The sequence below is a fragment of the Notechis scutatus genome, chromosome Z, assembly GCF_049901735.1.
Source record: "Notechis scutatus isolate UNSWTSFEM ecotype Mainland chromosome Z, rNotScu1.2, whole genome shotgun sequence".
Lineage (NCBI taxonomy): Eukaryota > Metazoa > Chordata > Lepidosauria > Squamata > Elapidae > Notechis > Notechis scutatus.
In genome coordinates this window covers 133,992,329-134,001,598 of record NC_142025.1, presented here as the reverse complement: position 1 = coordinate 134,001,598, position 9,270 = coordinate 133,992,329, and the positions used below count along the sequence as shown (strand labels likewise).

General features: G+C 38.0%; 1 protein-coding gene across 2 annotated transcripts in view; it reads left to right on the top strand.

The window, feature by feature from the left end:
- The first annotated feature begins 316 nt into the window (after positions 1–316).
- Positions 317–9,270, top strand: part of LOC113428815 (sacsin-like) — a 48,066-nt gene continuing 39,112 nt past the window's right edge. Inside the window, exon 1 of one of the 2 annotated variants that reach the window (XM_087946929.1) lies at positions 317–462. The gene's annotated coding sequence lies outside the window, so the exon portion shown is untranslated. Of the gene's footprint in view, positions 463–508; positions 687–9,270 lie in introns of those variants that run through there. The other variant, XM_087946931.1, reaches the window with a different exon arrangement.

Below are 9,270 nucleotides of genomic sequence, written 5' to 3'. Positions count from 1 at the left end.
GCCCACTAATCCAGATGTTTCAGTAATAGCCAGATTTGGCTTTTGGGTCAGGTCAAGATAAACCTGAACACTTGTTATTTTATTCTGTATCTCCTCCTAAATAGGATCGCACTTTGGGGCTTGCAATGCTTTACATATATCTTGAGTAAAGAAGCCATAGGCCCAAGCAGAATTTTGCACTTTCCCCCTCAAATAAAATGAAGACTTCACCCCCAGATGTTAGAGCTCTTGGCGTCTGTTGGCCACTTTGTTCTTGTTCCTGTTTCCACTCTCCTCCACCCATAGAATCACTTTCGGTTTCCATTTCTCTGGCAGGGAAGGTTGAAGTTATAAAATTGCGTGCAGACGTCTCATTCTGCTGATTGGGCGGAGAAGAGTCAGGGAGCCACTTGGATCTTTTCGTGTTGAGAAGCGACGGAGCATCGCTGAATTAGTAGCCTGAAAGTCGGGAGTGGCGTGCAGGTAATGACGGGGAGCAGCGTGCCAGGTTTTGGGGGGAGAGGTAAAGAGAAAAGGGGCTAGAACGGTTCAAGAAAGCAGGGCAGGATCTGAGCCAGCTGATCTAATCCCATTTGCCCTGAACATTATTAGTTCCACCTCTGGATTGTGCGACCGAAATAGTTTGGAGCATCGCTTCGGGTAGAAACTTGGCACAGATCTTTATAGGTTCTTTTCATTTCGAGAAGGTAATGTAAAGTTCGGCTATAACTTAAGATCACGATGTGCAAAAATGAACTTAAGCAGAGGCTTTGAAGAACAAAATCTAACTTTCATTGATCAATAAAAGGGTAAGATCTCTCATCGCATGCACACAGATATGTGAGGAAAGTTACAAAGCCTTTAGATGAAAGTAACTCTTCTTATACCTTAAGATTCTTTTAGAAGTAGAGTAACTGCATTGTAAGACACTCTAATTTAGATTTACATCTTTCCTGCAAAAAGACAAATGTCCTTCTGGCACTTGTTTATCTTGCATTATATCTTCTCCTATTGTCTGTTAATTGATTACTTAAGAGGGCTATTGACAACATACTTCAAAAGTGTTTATTCCTTCAGATGTAGGGAAGTACTTCTCAGGAAAGTAGGTTCTCAGGGGGGTGGAACATAAACCAGATGGATTCAGGTTGATTTAGATGGGATAATCATGTGTCTTCATATGAGAGATGTAACTAATTGCAGGCTAGTTTTACAACACATGAAAGGTAAGAAATATTTTCTACAACAGCAAGATAAGAAATGCCTATAGAGATAAATACTTCTATATACATAGGAAAACAACTGCCTAACATCGAGATAAAATATGCCTATAGAGTAACTCTCTACTTCAGCGGTCGCCTACCAGTAGGCTGCGGCCCACTGGTGGGCCTTGAGAAAATTTTGGTGGGCCACAGAGAAATCTCACTCCCAGAGCAGCCCCCAAAGCAATTAATCCAGGCTGTGCAGAAGCCTGCGCCACCCACATGGCCCGCAGAAACGTTCCCTGCCCACTCACTCCTTACCTGGCAAACTTGCCTGCTAAAATTACTATTTTTCCTTTTTCCAACTATCATCTGTTCTGCTGTGCCAGGAGATTTAGATTAGCTAGGAAGCAGGAAATGGTTGGATTTCTTGCTTTCTAGCTAGTCTTTAGATCTTCGGCTTTGCTTCCCTTAGGACTGAAGGTTTGCTTGCAAGCAAATTCAGTGCAGACTCATGGCAAGCAAATTTGAGAGACTGAGCTAGCCGATGACAGATAGCTAGATCATTGAATGGATTCTGTGAGCAACTCAATCTGCCTGCTTTGCCTGATTTTGGGTAAAAATGTTTTTTTTTTTAATTAAAAAAATCAATATTTACATGCATGGTGTGTTGTGAGTTAATTTTGTGAATTTGCTTGCTAGCAAATTTTATGAGTTTGCTTGCAAGCAAATTTTATGTAACAGATTGAACTAGCCGATGCCAGATAGATAGATCTCTGAATGAATCTGTGATTCTGTGAGCAACTCAATCTGCCTGCCTGCTTTGCCTGATTTTGGGTAAAAGTTGCTCTTTTTTTAATAAAAAAAATTCAATATTTATATAAATATTTATAATATTTACATACAAGCCATGCCCAGCCAGTCACATGACCACCAAGCCACACCCACAAATTAGGTCACACCCACAGAACCGGTTAGTGGTCCCTGGGATCTAAAATTATGAGTTTGGTGGTCCCTAAGGTCCAAAAGGTTGGTGACCCCTGCTCTACTTAATGCTATAATATATTTTATTTCTTTCCTTTATTTATTACCCTAACATGTCAATTATTTTCACATTTTTATATCACTGTCTGTGAGTTTCCAAACAGGTGTTAAGCAAGCACAAACCCCTCAAAATTCTCCACAGCCATGGTTCTTCTTTAAATTACAGGCTGCCCATTTTCAAGGGATCATTACTGTACCTGTCCTAACTCTTAGTCATTGTGCAATCCAGGCTATTTAATAATGATTTATTTATTTTTTACACACAATGAGCCCTTGGACTTTTACTCATGAGGCCACCAGTGCAACATCTGGGCAACTGGGCAGCATCATTTGTGAGTTATAGTCAGGGCTTTGGGTTTGGAGATCTCTTTTCTGCTGTCTCTTCAAGTGAGGGAATTGCCTGAGGGGGATGCCCCTCCCCTCCCCCATGGAATTAGCAGGGAGACATGAAGGGGGACATGACTGCTTCTGCCTTAGTGGCACAGAGCAAAAATCAATCTAGGAGCAGCTTTGTGTGGAGGTACTAGGAGAAACTTTGCCTAATTCTAAATAGTGTATGTCTCTCTCTATATGTGTGTGTTGTGGCTCCGGACTTGAATTTAGCTCCTGTGGCTGATATGAGCTCAAGTGAGGAGGACATGGCAGAGAAATATGAGCCAGCAGGGCTCAGTGATTGGAATGATAATCAGGAAGAGGAGATGGATGTGACAAGAGAGGACAGACCTGATTTAGTAGAATGGTCAGGACCTTCGACCTCCTCTGGTTCAGTATCTGATCATCAGCCGGGAATGGCTGACAGATAAGTTTTAAGAGAGTCTTCAAGTGGAGACGAGAACTTGGAGAATTGTTGGTTAGATGTTAGGAATAGACGCCGCTTTAAGAGGCAAGGCCAGCTGGAACGCAGGAGAAGGTCAAGGGAGTAATTAAGGAAATTAACTGTTGCCCTAATAACTATAAAAGGATCCGCCTGAGTTTGAAAATTTGTCAGGAACAAAGCGTTTAATTTACGTAGAGAAGCAACGGTCAAAGCTCGGAGGCTTGTGGATTTAAGCCAGGATTAATGTGCTGTAGACTGTGAATAATAGCAGCTGTTATCTTCTGAAACTCCTCTTCGTTTGTTTTGCTTTTGAGGACGACTGCTTTCGGGGTTGCTTATTTGCTTTTGAAGGTGGGACATAACATGTGTGTATGTGTATACAGCTACTTTTCAATACAAACATGCTGGACAAATTTCCCTCCCACCAGACAGAAGTCCAAAGTGTTCAAGGTGTTCAAAAGTTGCTGTGGCAACCACTCTCAAATACACAATCCTTACATGAGTACATTAAACTGGTTACAATATAAATGAGACAACAAAGAAAACATTACAATGAATTTCCACCCTGCCCCCGTAATCTTTCCAGCTGTCTTTTGGGAATTGAAAAAGAGTCTTTTACTGGTCCATCAGCTTCACTCAGGATCTTCAGCTGGAATAACTTAAGCCAACACTCAGGAAGGAAAAATGAAAAAGTTGGTACTCCTGCAACGAGAAAAATCACAAACAAAGTCTATTCATACCACCATGACCACATTAGCTTTTGGTAATTTTTATTCTCAGCCGGTCTTCTCCAGGAAACACTTTCCACTTTTGAGTTCATCAACTGGGGTCCACCCTTTGTCTTTTGTTCAGACTGCTGTTTCAGTGGTCAGCAAGATTTGGTAGGACCTGTCCCAGGCTTTTATCAGGACCCAGTTACCAGGCTGGAACTTATGGACAGCAAATTCGAGAGGTAGGGTTTGAGCTAGAAGTCCATTGCTTCTGAAGTGAGATAAAGAAGAGTAGAGGCCAAGTATACAGTTCTTTACAGGCATATCTTTAGTTTCACACTGTGTGATTTCCCCCATTTTGTTCAAGTGTGGTAATCCAAACATCATTTCAGAAGGTAAAATATCCCTTTTTGGACAGGTTCAAATTCAGAGCCAGGCCAAGGGTAAACAGTTGGTCCATGGCATCGATGAATTTGCATTCTACAGAACGTGACATTCCCACAGAATTCCCACACTCCATGATTGATTGAAGCACTTTTTTTTTTGCAGGAAAATGAGTTGCTGTCTATAGCTCCTACTATAGCATATCTAGGTATTATTTGCTCCAGTATAATAGAATAGAATACTTTTATTGGCCAAGTGTGATTGGACACACAAGGAACTTGTCTTGGTGTAAATACTCTCAGTATACATAAAGAAAAGATACATTTGTTAAGAATCAAAAATCATAACATACAACACTTAATGATAGTCATAGGGTACAATCAACAATCAAATCATACTAGGAAACAGTCAATATAAATAGTAAGGATACAAGCAACAAAGTTAAGTCCTACAATCACAAGTGGGAGGGGATGGGTGATAAGGAGTGATGAGAAGATTAACAGAAATAGTAGTGCACACTTTGTAAATAGTTGAACAGTGTTGAGGGAATTATTTTATTATTTTATTTTATTTATTTATTTATTTTTATTTGTCAATTGCTTACAAGATAATAGGTATAAGTAAAAACATAGTTATGAATACATGGATTATATATATATGTGAAAAAAACAATAGGACAGGGATGGTAGGTATGTTGGTGCGCTTATGTACGCCCCCTACAGACCTCTTAGGAAAGGGGTGAGGTCAATAGTAGACAGTCTAAGGTTAAAGTTTTTGTGGTTTGGGGAAGAAACCACAGAGTCAGGTAGAGTATTCCAGACATTGACCACTCTGTTGCTGAAGTTGTATTTCCTGCAATCAAGTTTGGTGCGATTAACTTTAAGTTTGTATCTATTGTTTGCTCTAGTGTTGTTATGGTTGAAGCTGAAGTATTCATTGACAGGTAGGACATTGCAATGTATGATTTTATATACTATACTTAGATTGGACTGAAGGCGGCATAGTTTTAGGTTTTCTAGGTCTAGAATTTCAAGTCTGGTGGCATAAGGTATTCTGCAACAAGTAGAGGAGTGGAGAACTCTTCTTGTGAAATATTTCTGGACTTTCTCAACTGTGTTAATATCAGATACATAATGTGAGTTCCAGACTGATGAGCTGTATTCGAGTATTGGTCTAGCAAATGTTTTGTGTGCTCTAGTTATTGATGTAATATTACCAGAGAAAAAGCTATGTAAGATTAGGTTAACAACTCTTAACGCCTTTTTGGCTATGTAGTTACAGTGGGCTCTAGCACTTAGGTCATTTGAGATGAGTACTCCAAGACCCTTGACAGAGTTTGGATCATCAACAAGGTCTTCACTATTCAGCCTGTATTTTATTTTCTGATTTTTTTTTGCCAAAATGTAGGACAGAGCATTTATTTGTTGAGATTTGAAATTGCTATTTGTTTGACCATTCTGATACATAGTCAAGGTCTTTTTGAAGGGTAGCAATATTGTCTGAGGTGTTGAATAGCTTTATATCATCAGCGAAGAGAACACAGTTGCTCTTGATATGATCACAGAGGTCATTTATGTAGAGTATGAAAAGAGTTGGTCCTAGAATACTGCCTTGGGGGACACCGCTATTGACAGGTACAGAATTTGATAGGACGTTCCCAATTTTGACCATTTGTTGTCTGTTTGACAGGAATGCTTCTATCCAGTTATGCAGTCGTCCAGAGATACCATAAGATTTTAGTTTTAGGAGTAGTTTGTCGTGTACCACTGAATCAAAGGCTTTAAAGAAGTCTATGTAGATTGCGTCTATTGTTTTGCCCTGATCAAGTTATGTAGTCCATATGTTTCTGCAGTGTAAGAGTTGCAGATTACAGGATAGTTTTTTTCTGAAACCAAATTGTTTATTAGAGAGTAGGTTGTTTGTCTCTAAGTGGAGGATAATGGATTGGTTAATAATTGATTCCATGACTTTACAGGTGATGCAGCATAAAGAGATTGGTCTGTAATTTTCAACTAGGCTGGGGTCTCCCTTTTTGAAGATGGGGATGACTGTGGCTTGTGACCATAGTTTTGGCAAGGAGCTGGTCCTGAAATATTTTTCAAAGATTATGCTTAGAGGTTCGGCTATGGCAGTGGGTAGCTTTTTAAAGAAGTAGGCACATATTCCATCCAATCCAATAGATAGAGATGGTTTTAGATTGCGTAGTGCTTTTTCAACATTGTCTTCTGTAAAATTGATATGTATTAGATAATTATAGTTGACTGTGGTTCAACTAGGAAATACTGGGCATGATCCATTGCTGTTTACAAATACTGAGCCAAAGAATGTGTTAAAGAGGTTGGCTTTAATAGTGTCGTTGTTGCAGTCTTTACCATTAGATCCTTTCAGGGGTGGGATGGACCTTGAGTCTTTTGGTTTGTTGTTTATAAAATTGTAGAAAGCACCGGTGGAATTGGTGCGTAGAAGGTTTTCATCTTGTTTAATGTGATAATTGGTGCATTCAGTTTTTATCTGGTGGCATAAATTTTTGTATCAGCTTTTGAAGTTGGCAACGTGACCAGATTTGTTTTTCCGCCAAAGTGATTTCTCTTTAGATTGAAGCTTCCTTATTGTTTTGGGTAATTTGTTTTTTCAGGTTTTGGGAGTTGTAAATGGTATATATAGTTTGATGATTCTTTTGACTTCAAGTAAGCAGAGTGATGGCTTTCAGGAAAAACCTGTTCTTGTGTCTAGTTGTTCTGGTGCGCCGTGCTCTATAGCGTCGTTTTGAGGGAAGGAGATGTGACAGTTTATGTCCGGGATGTGAGGGATCTGCAAATATAATTTTGGCTCTCATGGCTGAATAAGCCTGAACCCATCCAGTCCAGTGAGCCACTATCTTAAAAAATAATAATTAAATCTTCTCACTTTTAGCCATTCCCCCAAGAGAATATAATTTAAATCAAGTCTCTAGGCTATAATATAAGTACCCCAACACAATAATGTTCAAAATCCAAACCTCCCTATAAATATCTTTTATCTTTCACAGGTAGGGTCTAGCATTTTAGAGAAAAATGCCACTTCTGTGTTGAAAAACCCTCAAAAGCCATTCCCTAATCTGTGTAACACTATGCTCTTCTTCTAGTAGTTTAGCATACAAGGCTTCATTCAAAATAAGTGTAATTATCCATCCATTCACAGCTTGCAATATCCAGCCAATACTCATCCCTGTAACAACTCCTAAAAAGAGCAACAACTTGTGTTGCTGACAAACAAACAAACATGCCATAGGATGGAGCACCATGATTCCTAAGTATGTAAAAACAGTGTCAGACTCAAAATATTTCAAAATCATATCTTTTTAGATAGATTTAATTAAGCATTTTTAAACCTCAAAAATGTTCAGAAGAAGAAAAAAAAATCAAAATTGTATTTAGAAAAGAATATATTTGCATAGCTTTCAATATGCAAGGCAAAAATAGTGTAGACTGCAAAAGGGATCAGATTTCACTCTTTTAAGAAAAGATTGGGCAACAATTTGTCAAAAAGGGTATAGGTTTCCTGCCTAAGCAGGGGGTTGGACTAGAAGACCTCCAAGGTGCCTCCAGCTCTGTTATTCTAAAACTTCTAAAAACCTTTACCCCCGCCTTTCTCAGGTTGGCTCTGCAGAGAGGGAGAAGGGGGATAGTTAAAATGAGAAGGGGGGTAGTTCCCCCTCCCCTGCTTCTCTCTTCAACCTCCAAGGTAAAAAGAAAAAAAATCCCTGTGCAAAAGAAGGGGGGTTAAATTGCACAGAATTCTCACCTCCCTCCTCCACTTAGTCTCTCTCTCTCTCTTTTCAACTAATCACACACATTTCACACACACACACACAAATTGCACTACCAAATCCTTCATGGGATCTTTCTCACTTCCCTTTCTTGCAAAATCTTGCAACTGTAAAAGGGAATTTCTCTGGGAGGGGGCAGACACATACATATACCATTAAATATCACTCCAGACCTGTGGAGGTTTTATCCTTTTAAATTTTCACTTTGCTTTCCATGGGCAACCTGTAGCTCATTCTTGAAGCAATGGGAAACTCGGCAGTTTTAATCATCCATCAATCATCCACTGCCATAAGCCCCCCCCCCAAGCTGAAAGCTCATCACAATCAATTTAATTTCATTCAGTTCTATGTTATCATTATGGATGCATATCCAAGAATTTAACAGATCACATCAAATTGATCAAATTAAATTATCTGAGTCTTCCCATTTAGACAGGCTTCGCTTTTTTTTTTTTAACAAGTTTTATTAATTTTTAAAGACAAACAAATCATCATTAACCATTACATACTTAAACCTTTTTCCATTATAAATTTTACAAGTCAAATAAAACCTTATTTTATACAATATAATTCTATTTTAAACCATTTCCATATGAGCATACAAATACCTCTTATCCAGTTTCTCTTTACTTCTCTTTACTCTTATTCAATTTCACTATTATTATTTCATCTATTTCTTTCTGACTTGGTTACCATTATTCTCATTCTATATTTCTGCAAGGTTTTATTAATTCTCCCAGAAACATAAACACACAACACACAAACATTAAAAAAATATTTTAGGAAAGTAACTTGGCCCCAGGTATCTCTCTCTTCATGGACTTCAATTATATTCATGCTCATCTTACATGTCATTACCTATTTTATTTACTATTCTATGTCTTCTATATTAGCTTCTCCACACATTTCACTCTTCTTAATTCTATCTTAATTAATCCATCTTAATTTGAGTCATTATATTTGTATCTTTTGTCCATTCTTTATTATCCCTTTGTCTCGTTCCTTATAATAAAAAAAAAAGAATTTCTCCTGAAATCACTAATCAGAGTATGATGCCTTTCTATCTTCCCCCTAAATTAATTAAATTAACATTTAAAATAACACCTAATACCCAATCTGATTCTGCTTGGTACATTCTATCTACTAATTTTTTTTTTAAATAAACAAAAAATAATAAATCCAAAATGATTAAATACATAGTTAAATAGTAGATCTAAATATTGAATCTTATAACATTCCCATTGCCTTTTCCAAAGACAAATGCTACAATAAAAATTTTATAATAACATCAATACCATAGTCATATTAAACTCTTTAATTAAAACTCAA